The 16467-nt window shown below is 32.2% G+C and overlaps 1 non-coding gene across 1 annotated transcript; it reads right to left on the bottom strand.

Annotated features, from left to right (window-relative positions):
* Window positions 1-9982: 9982 nt before the first annotated feature.
* Window positions 9983-10111, bottom strand: LOC112328541 (U6atac minor spliceosomal RNA). Its single transcript, XR_002983556.2, has one exon. It is a non-coding gene; the product is annotated as a U6atac minor spliceosomal RNA (small nuclear RNA).
* Between the last annotated feature and the right edge of the window lie 6356 nt (window positions 10112-16467).

The following is a 16467-nucleotide window of genomic DNA, read 5'->3' as shown; positions in this document are numbered from 1 at the left end:
TTCAAAAGGCTAATAGATCAATCATATGTTAAAATCAAAAGGTTAGGTCATACAAGAATTTACATCGATAAAGTCAGCAGCCAAGCTGGCCTACAGGAGCCATGTCTCTGTACAAGTCAAGCATAAGAAGATGAGAGTCAAGGAATCTCCAACAAATTCTAAGCATCGAGGAGAGTCTCTTTGAATTCTCATTGATCACAATATTCAAATATATATGAGCCGCCTGGCTCAAATCTAAAGGCGCAGGAAAAACAAAAAACATAAAAGAGAATAAAGTAATTCATGAAAATCTATTTATCTGTGAGCAAACGCATCTAATATATGCTTAGCCGATCCATATAGTAAAACGGAAATAAACTTGAAATTGATGATCAGTTTGAGCTCCATGAAATAATTGACATTAGGGTTTTTCCCGTCACATGATTTAGACACTGAAATTCCACGATTGAAGAATTTTTTTTATTTTTTTTTCATTTATAAAACTCCTCATCTCCACCTTCTTAGAATTTAAACTCGAAGCCTCAAGAACGAATCAAATAATTGATCAGCTCGTCCTTTCGTTTGATCTTATATTCAACAGTTCAACGGTAAGATCATTATAAAAATATCTTCTCATCAATTTCAGATATTGTTCTTGATATTTTTAATGAAGAACAGAAATATGTAGTCAAATCAGCACAAAGTTAGGAAAAATAATGGTACTTGATCTTCGTTTACAGCAAGCTTCAGTTAGTGTCAATAAAGCAAAGCATCAAATAATGTAGCACTTGGATGATATTTTATCCTGGGCTTATGCTATGGATACAAGTGTTAAAATCGACTCCAACTTTTTGAAAAGCCATTAATTACTAATGCTCGAGGGGAAATTGAAACTAGAGTTAATTTACTGTGAAAAACTCTTATTATATATATAGTAAGAATTTACCTTTCTTATTATATGATAATCAAATCAATCTTACATGACATTTACCTTAGTCTTTGTGTGTGAAATACATATAGCTAGCTACGTGGAAGAAATATGCGAATGGTAGGTCGACCTTCCGGGACCACATTGCTTCGTCTTCTTTTTTTGATTTACAAGCATTTAGATTATTGGTCTACTATATTCAATTATATAAATTATATATAGATTTAACATCAATAGATGGAATCTAGCCTTTGCTTGTGCTAAAATTAGCATGCAAGTACATTGGTATATATGTGATATGCCTAAGACGGGGCCAAATTTTTAAAAATGTAAGAAATAACACCAAAAACATCATGATTTTTTTAGCAATGCTATTAAACCCGAGTAAGTAGGTAAATCTTGAAATCCATTAACTTTGCTTCTTGTCTAGCATGGGTGTCCGATTAAACCATATAAGAGTTAACTCACTTGTGAATTGGTTGATTTAAAGAGTTCAAAAAAAACTCAGATGACCGGAAAAATCATGGATCAATTTATATATATAAAAAAAACTAAGAAAAATTTTCTTTTAAAGTATTGAGCCAATGACATATTGAATGATCATTGTCACACGCGACTTGGTTCATGAACTTAGCTGGGTTTTAATAAAAAAAAATAATTTTTATTTAATTACATGGTAAAAACTAGATGTTTGCAATTTCGAGCATCAATACTAACATAGATGTTTGTTCAAGATTATGATAACTGTAAACAAAGCATAAAAAAATCATTCACAAAGTTTATTTCTCAACTAATTCAATATTGATAGATGAAATCGGGAAAAAAATAATTTTTTTAATTATTATCAACATTAAGTAATGGACCAAATTACTCTTAAGATGGTGTTTATAGGCATTATAGTAACTTAACTTTGCAAAAGAAATAAAAAGACAGTAGTAACCTCATGTCAATTAAAAAATAGTTAGTCCATAATAATTGAAGGAGGGCAAGTATGAAAGTCTTTATAGAAAAAACCAATAAATTTAAAATTTCTAACCATACTAATTAATCCGGGCGGATCTTCTAAACCTAGGTTAATATTTCAAATTCACAACCTGTGAAATTAAAAACTCGAGTTCAATTAAGAATTTTAATTATCAATCAATTTAATGCTAAATAATGAGATTGAAAAAAAAAACAAAGCAAAAAAAAAGGCATCAAATATGAAAGGAGAAAAAAATTAAGGGTTGAAATTGAAAAGAAAAACAAATTCAAAAACTATCGTAAATAAAAATATCAAAAAAATAAGGACCGTATCTGATATACAAAAAAAATTAGAGGATGCAATTGAAAAAACAAAACAAGATTTAAGAAATGAATTAAGATAAAACAAATAGAAATAAAAAATAAAGGACAAAATCAAAAGAAAAATAACTTGAAGGGCTTATATGAAAGTGTGGAGGGCTAGGCATGAATTTTCAGAAGGAAAGAGAAAAAAGAAAGTAGAAGAAAAAGATATTGATAATGCATCAGAGGTTCGACTACTACACGCGCCGCACAAGGAAAAAAAAAAGGTTAAGATGAATTGAATGACACAACGGAATAACATTTTTAACCACTAAAGTCAGCCGCTCACAATACTCAAAGGCAGCGAAATGGCTCACGCGTTAACAATGTTTTGCATTTTTTTTAAATTTTCAAAAGACTACTCTACCCTAATAACCCAAACATTACTACAAAAAAAATGAAATTATGAGTTTTCCCCTCAAGTCAAGTTTTTGAAAATTTGAATCCAAGGATAATAAAGTAATTATATTGTAGCAAAAATATGAAATATCTAAAAAGATATTAGACCATAGATAAGTGATTATTTGCAATAAAGTCATTTTACTATGAAAAAAAATAATTAAAAGATCAAAACACCCCTTTAACAATTAAAAAATGACAAATAAACTAAAGAAAAAGACTGTTTTACCTATAAAAAAACAATTTATTTAGAGTTTTTTCAAGGGCAAAATCATCAATTTAATATTAAAATAAACAATAAAAAAAGAAGTTATATACAATGATTTTTTCACATGTTTTAGCTTTCTTTTTAGTTAATCTTAGGCTAGTTTTTTTTACTAAAAACTAGATTTTTCCTATTAATTTAAAGATAGTTGGTTATTCACACCATCCATATACAAGAATAGTATTTTCTCTTAGTTTTTTTTTTTTTTTTTTACATTCAAGCCCTAGATAAGAAAATAGAAAATCCCCTCATTTACATATAAAATAAAAATGTTTATTTTTTGCATTACAACATGTTTTTTAAAGTGCTTTTCATGTTGTTTTTCTTCTTAAAAACATCACATTGATGTGTTTTTATGTATTTTTTAATAATTTTAATGCACTAATGTTAAAAATTAAAAAAATCTGAAAAAAAAATTATTTTGATATATTTTTAATTGAAAAGCTTCACTTTAATATCAAATACACCAAAAAAATTCTATTGAGGGAATAAAAAAGTATATTTTCACTAAAAAAAAATCAACAAATGTGTCCTTTGAATCTATACTATTTTCCCCTGTGAATGGCTTTGATCACATATATCACACGAAACAAAATTAACTATGCGGGAAATTAAACACTGTATATCCACTCATATAATATATACGGTGGATTATAACAGTGTTTTTCCCACTTTTATTTACATTTTTTTTTTCTCCCTCTCTCATTCAATTTCGGTGTTGAGCCGTCTGGAATCTAAGCTAGTCAAGGCTAGAAAGGGATAAGATTAGCATTTGAACAATGGATCAACCACACATTACCTTTTTATCATTATCCCCATGCCCCGCCGTCAACGACACCACTAATGTTTATAATTATTATCATTATGATTCACATAATCAAATATATATATATATATATATATATGATTCTCTCATTATCTCTCTCTGTCATGATTACCACCATTGTACTTCTGAAAACAATACACTATCGATCACCTTAATTATCTTCGTATGCTTACCACTTAACTCGTGATTATGATTTGGACTTTAATTCCTTTACAAATTTTGTGATCCCTCAAAATAATTTGAGATGCCAATGACCATGTCAGCGAAAATATCCTTCCAATCCTATCCCAGAAAACATCCTTCCAATAACAAATTGACATTTGGACAACTCTAGTTTTCTGGCACGTCGAGGGTATTAAAATTGTTGAAAAATATTCTGATGATTCTAGATATATAACTATATAAGGATCTCTCTGGTGCTGATGTGAAATTTATAAAATTCAACATTAGACCTGTGGTCTATCAATGTGGATATAGGCTTTCAATGATAGGAAAGAGAGAGAGAGAGAGAGAAGTGTTGTGGTGAAAGCAATTTGCCCGGCGAAAAAAGCCTAACTAATCTGAAACTACGACCTACACAGCCGTTTAAAAAAAGAAAGTGATGGGGCATTGAGGAGGTGCCTAGGTGGTGCCTTTACCACCACTTCATCTCTTTCGCCTCGTCAATCTCCGTACATGTTAAGTTGTTGTCTTCAGTATTTCATTATGATTTTGTCTTTTTACACAAATTATACCAAGTCACTAACCTTTGAGAGAAACATGCAAATTTGAGGTACAGATTCCTTGTGTCAAGCACCAACTACAATCGCACCAACCAAAAAAATCCATGTGAAAACTGCAAGAAAAGCATCCACCTGAAATGGGTGTCGCCTGAAAGGTTTCTCTCATGTAACATCAAAATATTTATAAACCTTAAACGTTGTTGATCATTAACACAGCTCAACTAACCTGACTATGTCATCAACCCATCAAAGTTTTGATCGTGTCAGCAGGAGTTGTTCGAAACTCTCTGTCTATGTCATCAACCTATCAAAGGCTTGATCATGTCAGCAGGAGTTGTTCATAACTCTCTGTCCCATAAGCATTTAATTAAAAACGGTCTTAGGTTGTGAATTAAAAGTTTTATTCTTGTTCGTGGGGGATTGGGGAGGAATATAAGTAATGTTGTCGGTAGTTCCACTCCCGAAAAATATTCTGATCGATCGTGCATCCGAACCTCAATATAAATTAGAATAGAGAATTAATAAATTTTCTGTGGACTAATTGTTGGATTGGTCACTCCTTCTCATTCAATAGACTATAGTGATGGAGAACAAATGTATGAAAACTAACCATCCTAAAAGATAATTATTTCCCAAGCCTTCATCTTTTCCTTTTCAAGATGCTAGTTCAAGGGTAGTACTGTAAAGTTTTTCCGGCAGCTCCCTTGATTTCTGCATTACATATTTGTCATCTGGGAATGCATCAAAGCACCGGCAAGGATTTAGCCGGGAGAAGGCGATGAACTACGAAGTGAAGTTAAACCTCTATAATAATTGAATCATTTTGTCCAAGACAAAGGGTACTGGGCAAGGTAACTGCAGCAGGGTTAAATAGAACTAAAGTTACATGGATGGTGATAGGTTAGGCAAACCTGCAACTTATCTACACTCATGAAAAATGGTGATTAACCATCAAAGAGTAATAAATTACTGTCCACCAATGGAGATGAGGTTCGGTACAACCAACCTCGACTCTTTGTGGCTACGTGCTATCAATGGTTGTTAAAACTACAGCTGCTAGACAGCAACCTAAACTACTATCCGTGTAGTGACACTCGGGTGTTTAAAGAGAGTGTTTTATTTTTTTGAAATCTATTTTTCTTTAAAAATATATTAAATTGATATTTTATTTTATTTTTAAAGATTTTAATGAGCTAGTATCAAAAATAAATAAAAATTATAAAACATTAATTAATTATTTTAATATATTTTTAATTAATTAAATAATATTTTAAAAAAACACGGATGCACCGCATTCTCTTGACTTAGATTATAAAGATGAATATATGATGATTAATTTTTTTTCTCAAGAAAATAGTTTTTCTTAATAAAAGTAATTTTTATTTTAATTAAGTTTCAATAAATCATTAATTAACACACCCAATGAAACAATGTATTTACAATATTAGATTAGAGGGTGTTTGAGAATGTAACAACGGCGGTGTTTTCAAAGTACTTTTTAGCTCAAAAATATATTAAAATAATATTTTTTTATTTTAAAAAATTATTTTTGATACTAGTAAATCAAAAAAAAAAAACTTAAAAAAAAAACCCTTATGTACGTATATAAGACGTAGCTAATTTGGATACACTGTGATACAGTACAACTTATAGGGATATTGATTTCTTATTTTTAATTGAGCAACCTCGTTGTTCGAGCCCATACATGGGTGCCACATGTCCACATAAAAACCTCATTAAATGGCTATAATTATTAAGCCCGTGTGACCAACTAACCATGATGTCTTTAATTGCACTGTGCGTGCCTTATTCATGGCCAACAACCTAGTACTACTTTCGCCTCCATAACCAATCACTGCTTCCTTTTCTTTTCTTTATTTTATTTTTTTTATCACTTTCTTTAGATGCCCACATCTTTTCTTTTGATTAACGGTTTTGTTGGTGGCTGGCATTTCAATCAGTTAGTTGTCATTTAAAGTTCTTTTGGATTATACTTACTTGGTTTCTTCTGCAGAAAGAAGATATCTGCTAACACACAAATCTATTTGGAAGGTGGCTTGATCGTCAGCAGAATTGTAGAACCACTGCGCATTGTAAATCTTGGAAGATACATTAAGGCCCCGTAGTGTTTCAACAGGAATGTTTTCATGAATTCTGTAGTTAGATATTGTTCAAAGAGAACATGAGCAAGTGATTGATGGCACCAACCAAACTCCATTTTCTATTCTAAGCTAAGAATCTTGCAAGATGATCATGAGATTTTCAATCTTTCCGGATCTCTCTCGAGCGTTTGTTGTGGGAATAAGAAATCATAATTCCTTTTTCGGCACTATTTATTAAAATCTCACTTTGGTTAAAATCAGATTTTTAAAGATAAATATATAATGCAACTTGCATAGCAATAAATGATAACTAAATCAATTACAGATCAAGTTTAATCATCGATGAGCATGACTTCATATGAATGACTATAATTTAATCACATGATCATCGACTTTTTATCTTTCGCGATCTAATCTGATGACTATACTTTTTATCTTGTCGGTTATGATTTAAATAATTAAAATGAGTACAAATAATTGATCTATTAAATGATACTATATCGTATATTCATTAACTCAAACTTTTGAAAGTTGATCGAGACATCTTAATTTTAAAGTAATCACTTTAGTTAAGTACTTTTAATTGATTAATTAACCTTAGCCCTTTTCGAAATTGAGGACCAATTGTTAATCTCATGCCTTGTGGGGGGTGTATTAAGTGGCTAATGGTGGTTTAGTACTTCGATACAGCGAGCGAAACAAGCACTCAATTACTACTTCATTTGTCACCAACTGATCACCGTCAGATTCTTTGGATGGATTCCTTAATTTTATTTTTGTTCTATCCTGGCACCATGGAGAATGGAGACAGGGAACATTTAATGCTGGCAGATAGGGGAAGTTGGAAGACTCACATAATAATAATAATAAATAAATAAACAAATAAAAACCGTGAGGCACAGCGAGGGAGAATTCGGTCACCTTCTGTGAAAATTGACCGTTGCTGTTAACCCTAACGAGTGAACTAAGAACATTGGATTATGAACACAGTATTTAAATGGGTAAACTTTTTTTTACCTGTTCTTTGTGAATAACTTGGTTAGAACTTATTCTGCACCATTGCTGTTTTAACATCATGCTAATTTAGAGCCAAATATTGTAAGACTAAATCCTTGCTGTTTTAGCCAGGTAGATCCCGCTAGCCCATTTAAATTAGACAGGCATGGAAAAAAAAAAGACTTAAATTTATTTCGCATATTTAATTTACCGTATTTGTCTGGTATAGAGAGAAATTGGAGGAAATTCTTCCAGTTAAAATCAACCAGATTTTGATGAGGAAATAATTAGGTCTGAAAGAAAATATAATCACGGGATATTAAAATAATATTGGGTACGTCGGAGGATTAAAGATGACGGAAATATAATCACATTTACTAAAATATCTTTTTCTACCCTTTACTCTTACTCCATTTTCTTTACGTATAGAATCCTTAAATCTCTCCATCTTTAATTCTTCACATCTCCTTGGGCTGGACTAGACATCTCTTTTATCCTTATGTAACTTGGGCTTTTAGGTTTTTAGAGTGGGCTCTATCGAGCTCCGTTTGAAAATATGTAAGTCCATTTCCTAAACTGGCCTGCTATCATCTCCTTAGATTTTCATGGCCTCGGAAACGCAGTCTAAATAGTTTTTGGGCCTATGACATTGGCTGGATTGGGCCTTTCGTTTAATCGTGCCTCCCAAATTTGCAAGATAGCTGCTCTCTTCTTTTAAAAAAAAACAAAACATTAGAATTTAAATCAAAATAATATTTTTTTATTTTTAAAATTATATTTTTGACATCATTAAAATGATCCAAAATTTTAAATAAAATCAAACAAAAAAAGTTCAAGATTTTTAAAAACACGGGACACGCGGCAAAAACAAACATGCAGTTTATACAGATTTAGTGGCGGTTGAGATATGTAAACCATAAAGTGTTTTTACTGATAGATTTGCTAGTTGAAATGCTCTACGTGGCGACTGATCAAGCTAGACAGGTCAGGAGATGATGTGTAAAGAGTAGCGCTAAATAAATTGTCCAAGAAGCTTAGCTACTAGTCCAACGTGGCCCAATGGAATGCTCCCATGTGTGACGTGGAACACCCTCCCGGGTTGATTCAAATACTTCATTGATTTGCATCCCTCTTAAATTATCAGTTGTTAGCTACTGCAAGATTCGGACAACCTCACAAATTCACGTTCCTAGTACTCCTGCTGGGCCTTAGCAGGTTTTAGTACTAAATTCCTATTTCCAGACAAAATAATCTTCATTTTTTTGGTTAATAGTCGATCGAAATAAAATATGGAGGGTTCATAACACCTTAATCTTCATTAGTTCTCATATTATAACACCTTAATCTTCTTTGTCTGGATTTTGAGGGAAATAGTAAAGAAAGTCAAAAACGTTAAACTGTAACAAATATTTAAGTAACAGAACTGCAAATTTATTCCTAATATTTAAGTAACAGAACTGCAAATTTACAAACAGCATTTGAATTTATGTATGGATAATATAGTATGTGGAGATTTGCATAATCTTGATATAGTTGATAATTAATGTCACGCGTAGAAATGCAAAAGAATTTGACTTAGACAAAAGGAACTAGGAAGATAGAGTAACGAAGAGCACGGGCATCCTCCCTTGCACGGTCAAAAAGTGCTTCTACACCGATCAAGTAGTAGTGCTATGATCAGGGCAAGCAATATTTGCTTAGCTGGCTAGCTTTGAGTTGGTCATCTATATCTTCACGAGCTATCTTATGTAAAGCATCCTCACCGTTCCTCTTCAGCCATGCAAAGAAACCCTTTATAAACCCCTCACTCTCCCTCGACTCTAAACAACAGAGTCCAAAATGTCTAGCCCTACTCTTTTCTCCATGGCTTTCTTCTATCTTATCCTCCTCCTATCTCCACCACCAATGCTGATTGGTACAAATTCCATGGCTAGAGTTGCGGTGGCGACGCGGCCATTGGAATCTAAATCTTCGCGTTACGAGACATTGAAGCCGAAAACTAATCATGGGCAGCAAGAGTTCCATGGTAGAGAAGTGGAGAATTGCTTGCCAAAAGGATTCCACCCTACTTCTGCCCCTAGCCGATATATAAATTATCATACTCTTGGGTCAACAAGATGTACTCCAAGCAAACATGTTGATGCACCATGAAGAAAAAAATGAATTGAGTAATGTAATGATCAGTGTAATTGCATGTATAAGATTGTAAGGACGAGGGAGGGAAGGAATGGTGTGATGTATAGAAGTCTACCATGCCATGGGTGAACATGAAATCAATATATTCAATTATATATGTTTCTCCTATGCATGCATGATCGAAAAGTCCATTCTCGTTCCACATTATTATTTACATCATGCTTGAAGTACACAAGCTTTGATAGTGTATATATATGCTTCAATCCACTTCTCTGTATCCTTGTTATTTCAATGGGAGGAGTATAAAAAATTGGGTTTGAAGAACCACCAAAACGGTGGCAGCCTCAACCGAGTGTGTTGTTACAGGTAAGCCGGAAGGCCGTTCCCATCCATGTCAGGGGCGAGTGCTGTACCTGCTCGTTTCTAAAACATTGAAACAAAAGCGTATGCCCCCAATTGGGCTGTGAATTTAGTGACAGAAAGAAGCCTGGATCACAATTGGGCTCCCAAAATAAGCCTATGCCTTTGTTTTTCAATTTTTGGCCATCAAATGACTTTCGTCAGTATCTGCTAGGATGTCGAAAGATCCTGCTATCATGCAATCTATTTGTTAATTCTACACTCATTAAACAAATCAAGAGGCGAGACTTTTCTGGTAAAATAACCCTCCAACTAGGATTTAAAAAAATGGGTTAGCACAATGGTCCCTTTAACCAAAAAAAAAGACACTAATTATTTCGGTTCTGCCCTTCTAGAATAATCATGGATTTACTATTAGAACAAGTTTAAGGTTGGTGTTTGTTGGTCAAAACACATTTTGGGAACATGTGAGCATAAAATCATAATATTAATATCAAATTTGTTAGTACTATAGCTTTTGCTTAAGTCCTTTTCCATCAACCCTTCTCTGCTATTAATATATTGTGTAAATTTTTTGTTTTTTTTAATTAGATAAAATCATTGGCCAATGACCAGATTAAAAAATAAAAAACTTATCAAAATCTTAAAAATCATCCTTTAATTACTGGGAAGAAAAACAGACATAATAGCCACCAATAATTTCGTTTTTAATTCTAACCACGTTATTTTTTTTTATTGGTACAGGACATTGGATTTTTTTAAAAAAATTTCACTTGAAAATATATTAAAATAAAATTTTTAAAATTTATTTTTGATATTAACACATTAAAACAATTTAAAACACAAAAAGATAAATTTTGAGCCAACAGCTTTCAAATCCAAATCCAAACAGTTCCTAAAGTAATGTTGGGGAACGTGATTGAAATCATGTTTTTCAAAAATTTAATTTTTTTATTTAAAATTAATTTTTTGTGTTTTCAGATCGTTTTGATGTATTAATATCAAAAATAATTTTTAAAAAATAAAAAAATATATTATTTTAATATATTTTTAAATAAAAAATACTTTAAACCACAATCTTACCACATTATTAAACACCTCTAAATCTGTCATCACTTACAATAAAATAATACTAAATAGTACAACTAAAAAAAACCCAAAAATTGGACTCTAGTTGGGTCGATGCCAGGCCATCAAGAACACTGAAATTACCATGTGCCCCTTGAATTATGCAATACCAAGATTATGATATAAAATGGGCAGCACCGTCTTTTAAATTTGGTAATGCATTCAATTATTATACAAATCCCTTGATCAAAATCAAACTTATATAAAGGCTAAACCCCCTTCATTCTCTACCAGCAAATTAATCACAACAAACTCTCCTTTTTCTCGGTCTCCCACCCTTTATCTCTCAGAATTGTACTTCTTTTTCCACTAAGTATCAAAATAATCTTTCAAGCACCGTAATCACCACTAAGAACAAGAAGCTCAATATTGCCAGCTCGCAGGAAAATTAAAGATCATGAAGCAGCAAGAGAACACAGGTTTCTGCAGCAAGCATGTTCGTGACCCTTGCAGATCTTTTGGCCGGAGATGCAGTAGCCTAGTAAAGGAGCAGAGGGCAAGGTTCTACATTCTCCGGCGATGTGTAACTATGTTAGTTTGCTGGCATGATTATGGTGAACCTTAATTAGTGTAAATCAGGAGTTAGTGATCGATCGTAATAATTTTTGTTCATAAAACATCTATTTTAAGGAGGTTATGTAGTGTATTACATGCTATATATATGCCAGTATACACAAGGGGAAGTTTCGGGATTCTATTTTCTTTTTCTTTTTTACAAGAGAAGATAGCAGCTTTTGTTTTTTAGGTGAAAGAAGGTTTATCTTATATCATGTTCATGTTGGAAAGAGAGTTCATATTTTACAGTGCTTAATTCATCTTGTTTAGATCTCTGTATTAGTTTTAATAATTAGCTAATAATTTTGTCTAGTCACTTGCTTCTCTCAAGTTCTTCGCGGTGAATTTTTCTTTTTTTAATCTTTCTTCGATCTTATCCAAAGCACACGTGCTAATCAATGTACAGAGATTGATTTGTAAGAAGCCTAAATAAGTTTTTTTTTTAATCTTAATTAATTCGTCTTATTTCTGATAATCATTGGATATAATACACTTTAGTTAGGTGTGCTAATTAATTCGATATCTGTTAAAGATAGGATATGGTTGGTTACAGGTTCTCCCGTGTACCATGATCTGACGTGTTGTAATGAGAAGTAAGTAGATTTTCAATTTCACTAAGAAAAACAGTGAATTTTGTTTTTCCTTCTCGTTTGGTTTATTCGTGTCTGTATTGTCAAAGAACATGATTTATAGTTTGAAATGAGTTTGATCTGCAACGTGTACTAATCATCAATATTGTACATCATGGTGATGCGGTGCGTTTTGTAAATATGATAACAAGATACCCGCTATCATGTCAGCAACGAATCTTAGATTCTTATACATGCTGGTAACCAAACTAGCTACTACTCGTCGTCGCTTTCTATAATTGTGCTGACTACTCCAATTCGAAGGCGACAAATTAATGAAGTTTTGGAAACAAGATTCCATGGTTTCTCCCGGTAAATGGAAAGAGGGAGGGATGGGCTAGTTCAAATATAGTTACAAGATTTAATTTGAGGGTCTAGATGAATCCTGCATATTATTTAATTAAAATTTTAAATTAATTTGTTTTGACATAAAAAAATTGATTTAGGATAAAATTCTTGTTTTTGTACTACTAGGTGTTTTTTGAATTTTTTTTTGTCTCAAATGTATCTAATTTATGTTTTTTTAGATAATTTTAATGTATTAATATTTAAAAAAATCTAAAAAATATTTTTAAAAATATTATATATTGAATTAGTAACCACATAATAAATAAAGGCAACGGCAACGCATGTGGTAACTTCAAAACCCCCCTTTCCCCTCGTGTGACCCTCTCTCTTGTCACCTTTCCCATTTTCTAAACTGGGCTCCACCAAATTTGCCTAAATAATTATTTTTTATCTAATTTCTGTTCTGTTCCACCAATTTTTTTTCAGTGACGGATTGGTTAATTGACTATAAAACACTAATGCTTAAGGGTTGGAAACTTTTGCAGAAAAAGTTCAATCAAATACTTGTAGTTTAAAAATATGCAATTTGGCACCTATCCATGTAGATTTGTTTCACAGTACCTTCGAAGTATCGAGCTTCAAACTTCCACCAAAAGAATTCTAAACATCGATGGAACTGACAGCATACAGTCAACGTTTCTTCATCCTTCCTTCTTTCTTTTTGGGTTATATGAATGATTGATTTTAACGTATGAGTCAGCAAATATTTGACAGAAAAGCAAAAAAAAAGAAAAAAAAAAGGAATTATTGCTCTCTTTTTTCTGCTTTCATATTCATGGGGTGCCTGCACACTGTACTGCCACCTCATGTCTAATCCTTTCGGTGAGCACTATAATAACGATATATAGAGTATAGTCTCAACGCAACACCTAAAAGGAAATGACAGGAAATTCCGTGAATGTGGGACCCGCTTCAATGCTTCACACGTGCAGTGAGAGAGATATATCTGGACGAGATGTCGCATCAAATATCAAAGATACTTGAGTCGAATCCTTTATTTTGGTGCATGGGTGTGTAATATTCGTTTTTTTTTTTTTTTTCTGATTGTGATATTTTTTTTTTATAAAAATGAAATGAATAGGATTGTAAGAAAAAAATAAATCAAAATGGTGTAAAACTCGAGGAAGGTAAGAAAACCTAATTCGATAATTCTGAAGAATTCGTGATGCCAGAAAAATCCCATTTGCTCGGTGATATGACATGCCAGGATCGAGGATTCCTATCTAAGTACATAGGATTGTTTGATAGCTCCGTCAATTCGTAAGCTGCCGTATATGGTCATTAGACCATAGAATTAAGTAAGTTGTGGCCAGAGTTTCCTGTTCCTTGATTTTTGTTACGATTGGCTGGACATTATAAGAAGTGAGATTACGCAAGGATTTGCATATTATTTTTGTCTATTACACAAAATATCAGCACCATGGACCCAGTTATACCGAACTTAATTCATAAAGGTTTTGACGCCTTGAAAATTATCAGCACTTGGTCTAATCAGAAACACCAAATTAATACCCTACAGTCAGCTTTTAATCTCTCCTTACATTAATTTAGGAGCGAGGTTCTTCTTCCTTTGCGCGCGCTCAATACACGTCCCTCGTCGCAGCTCATTATATTGCTTAATCTGGATTTTTAAAGGTCTATTTGACATTACAGTTCTCGGCCGTTTAGTATGCTGGGATTTTGCATGCCTTGGCAAATAAGCGTTTGCGTGTCTATATATATATATATATGCTTGAGAAATTAATACCTTTAGGTCTACGTACAGCGTAGGTACCATCTAATTTCCAAATGAATTTGTGCTCCCAAATCCAGAAAATCAGAATTATTTCTATTTTTCATTCCTTATTAATGATTCCAATATTATATATGGATTAATGGGAACGAGGGTTTAAACAACTTACAAGAAGACGCTCATCTTTCCAGGACAAAACCCCACCGCAAAACTATAAACCTGAACATGAAATAGTATTTCTTGAAGAGTTAGTCATATGGTGGAGTTTGATCAGTGTCATGATTAACGCTGTTTGTGAAAATAAGAGATGTGCTCTTAGCTTTCAAGCTCCTCGACTACATCAGCTAAGAAACAAGAACCTGTAAAGCTTGTAAACTTTAGGTACTACCTATTTATTTAAAAAATGATTCTTAGAGCAAATTAAACGCACTAAAGGTTATGAACTTTAACACAAAACAATACTTTTTAAGAAGACAACCACATGACGAACCTGGATCAGCATTATCACTTATATATAAGTAAGTTGTAATAAAAGGTTTTGAATTAAATATATTTGAAATTAGCATGTAATATTATTATATTCAAAATATTTGCAATAGCTTTTTATGGTATTTTATTTTCTTGATGAGACAATTTGGAGGGGACATGAAATTAATTAATTAATTAACTGAAGGGGACTTGAGAGTAATCTATGATTACGCTGGTTAATAACATCCACCGACTACCCACGTGGCTGGATACATTATTGAATCTAGTCAGAAACTTGGATGCCCGAAATCTGAAGTATGACAAATCCTCATTGCAATCACTTCAAATGGTGTCTTTCTGAAAATGGGACCAGCAGATTGTGGCTTATAAGCCTTCCGAACCTGCTTGTACACGTGAAGTTCTCGTGGGAGATTTGAATCTTTTCTGCTTAGGGTGCATGAGACACAATAAGTTCAATCAGTGACTGTTAATGGAGAAGAAACACCTTTGGATTTCTCATTTTGATCAGTCTTTTCCAAGTTAACAGTCGACAGAAATAAGTTTTTAGAAATTAGATGGGAAATTAACATGAAAGAATATTAGGATCATTGAGATCGAGTAAACTAGATTATGCTAGTGTTGGTCGTGGGGATGATGGCTTGATGAGCAATTCTTAGGGAGGCAGATGATGTTTCTTCTATTAAAAAAAAAGGCTTAAATTTAAAACTTCTCAAAGCTCTGCGTACTGTTCTTCTGCTAGAACATGTACGTCTATCATTCTTTATCACAGTTATTTTAAACTTTCATACACCAGAGTATAATCGCTTTCCACATATATAAAATGAAGCATAGTCGAGCCTCTAATAATTTGAGAAGTGAGAGAATTTTTATCAATCATGTCACTTGACTTTGATTGTATTTGCTAGCTTGGTGTTTATTCAATCTCACTATCATAATTTTGAATTTACAGATCAAATTTTCTGTCAATATTTATATTTGTCGACATGAATTTTATTAACAGGTTCATGGACTGAAATCATCGGTAGGAAAAAATCTTGTTCGTTATTTGTGGTTTGTTGGTGAGTCTATCAATAGTAATTTTATAGATAAATTTATTAATAGAAAAAACATGCCACAAAAAAATTTACTCACTTTATTTTATCGGTATTTATATCATTGAATATAATATATCACCAATAGAAAATCATATATCATTCCATAAATGATTTTTGTTTTTTCCGTAGATATTTCCTTTGATGAATTTGACATATAACCATTAATAAACAAACCGTTTGTTATTTCATCAATGAATAAATAGTGACAGTGGCATTTGCAATATTTTTTTAACTCTCTGAAATATACCAACGGACTTCGTCTGTCGTTAACCTCGTCAGTAATAATAATAATAAAAAAATCTGTTAAAAAAATAATAATATAAAAATCAAATATTTACTACAAAATTAAATATTTTTAAGTTCAAGTACAATTAATCTATAATAGAGGCGTTGGAAGAGGAGAAGGAGGCGGGTCTTCATTTATAACAATTAATATATAAGTTCAAATACAAT

The sequence above is a fragment of the Populus trichocarpa genome, chromosome 8 (assembly GCF_000002775.5).
Source record: "Populus trichocarpa isolate Nisqually-1 chromosome 8, P.trichocarpa_v4.1, whole genome shotgun sequence".
Lineage (NCBI taxonomy): Eukaryota > Viridiplantae > Streptophyta > Magnoliopsida > Malpighiales > Salicaceae > Populus > Populus trichocarpa.
Note: the sequence above shows the minus strand (reverse complement) of the source record. Positions and strands in the feature narration are given on the sequence as shown.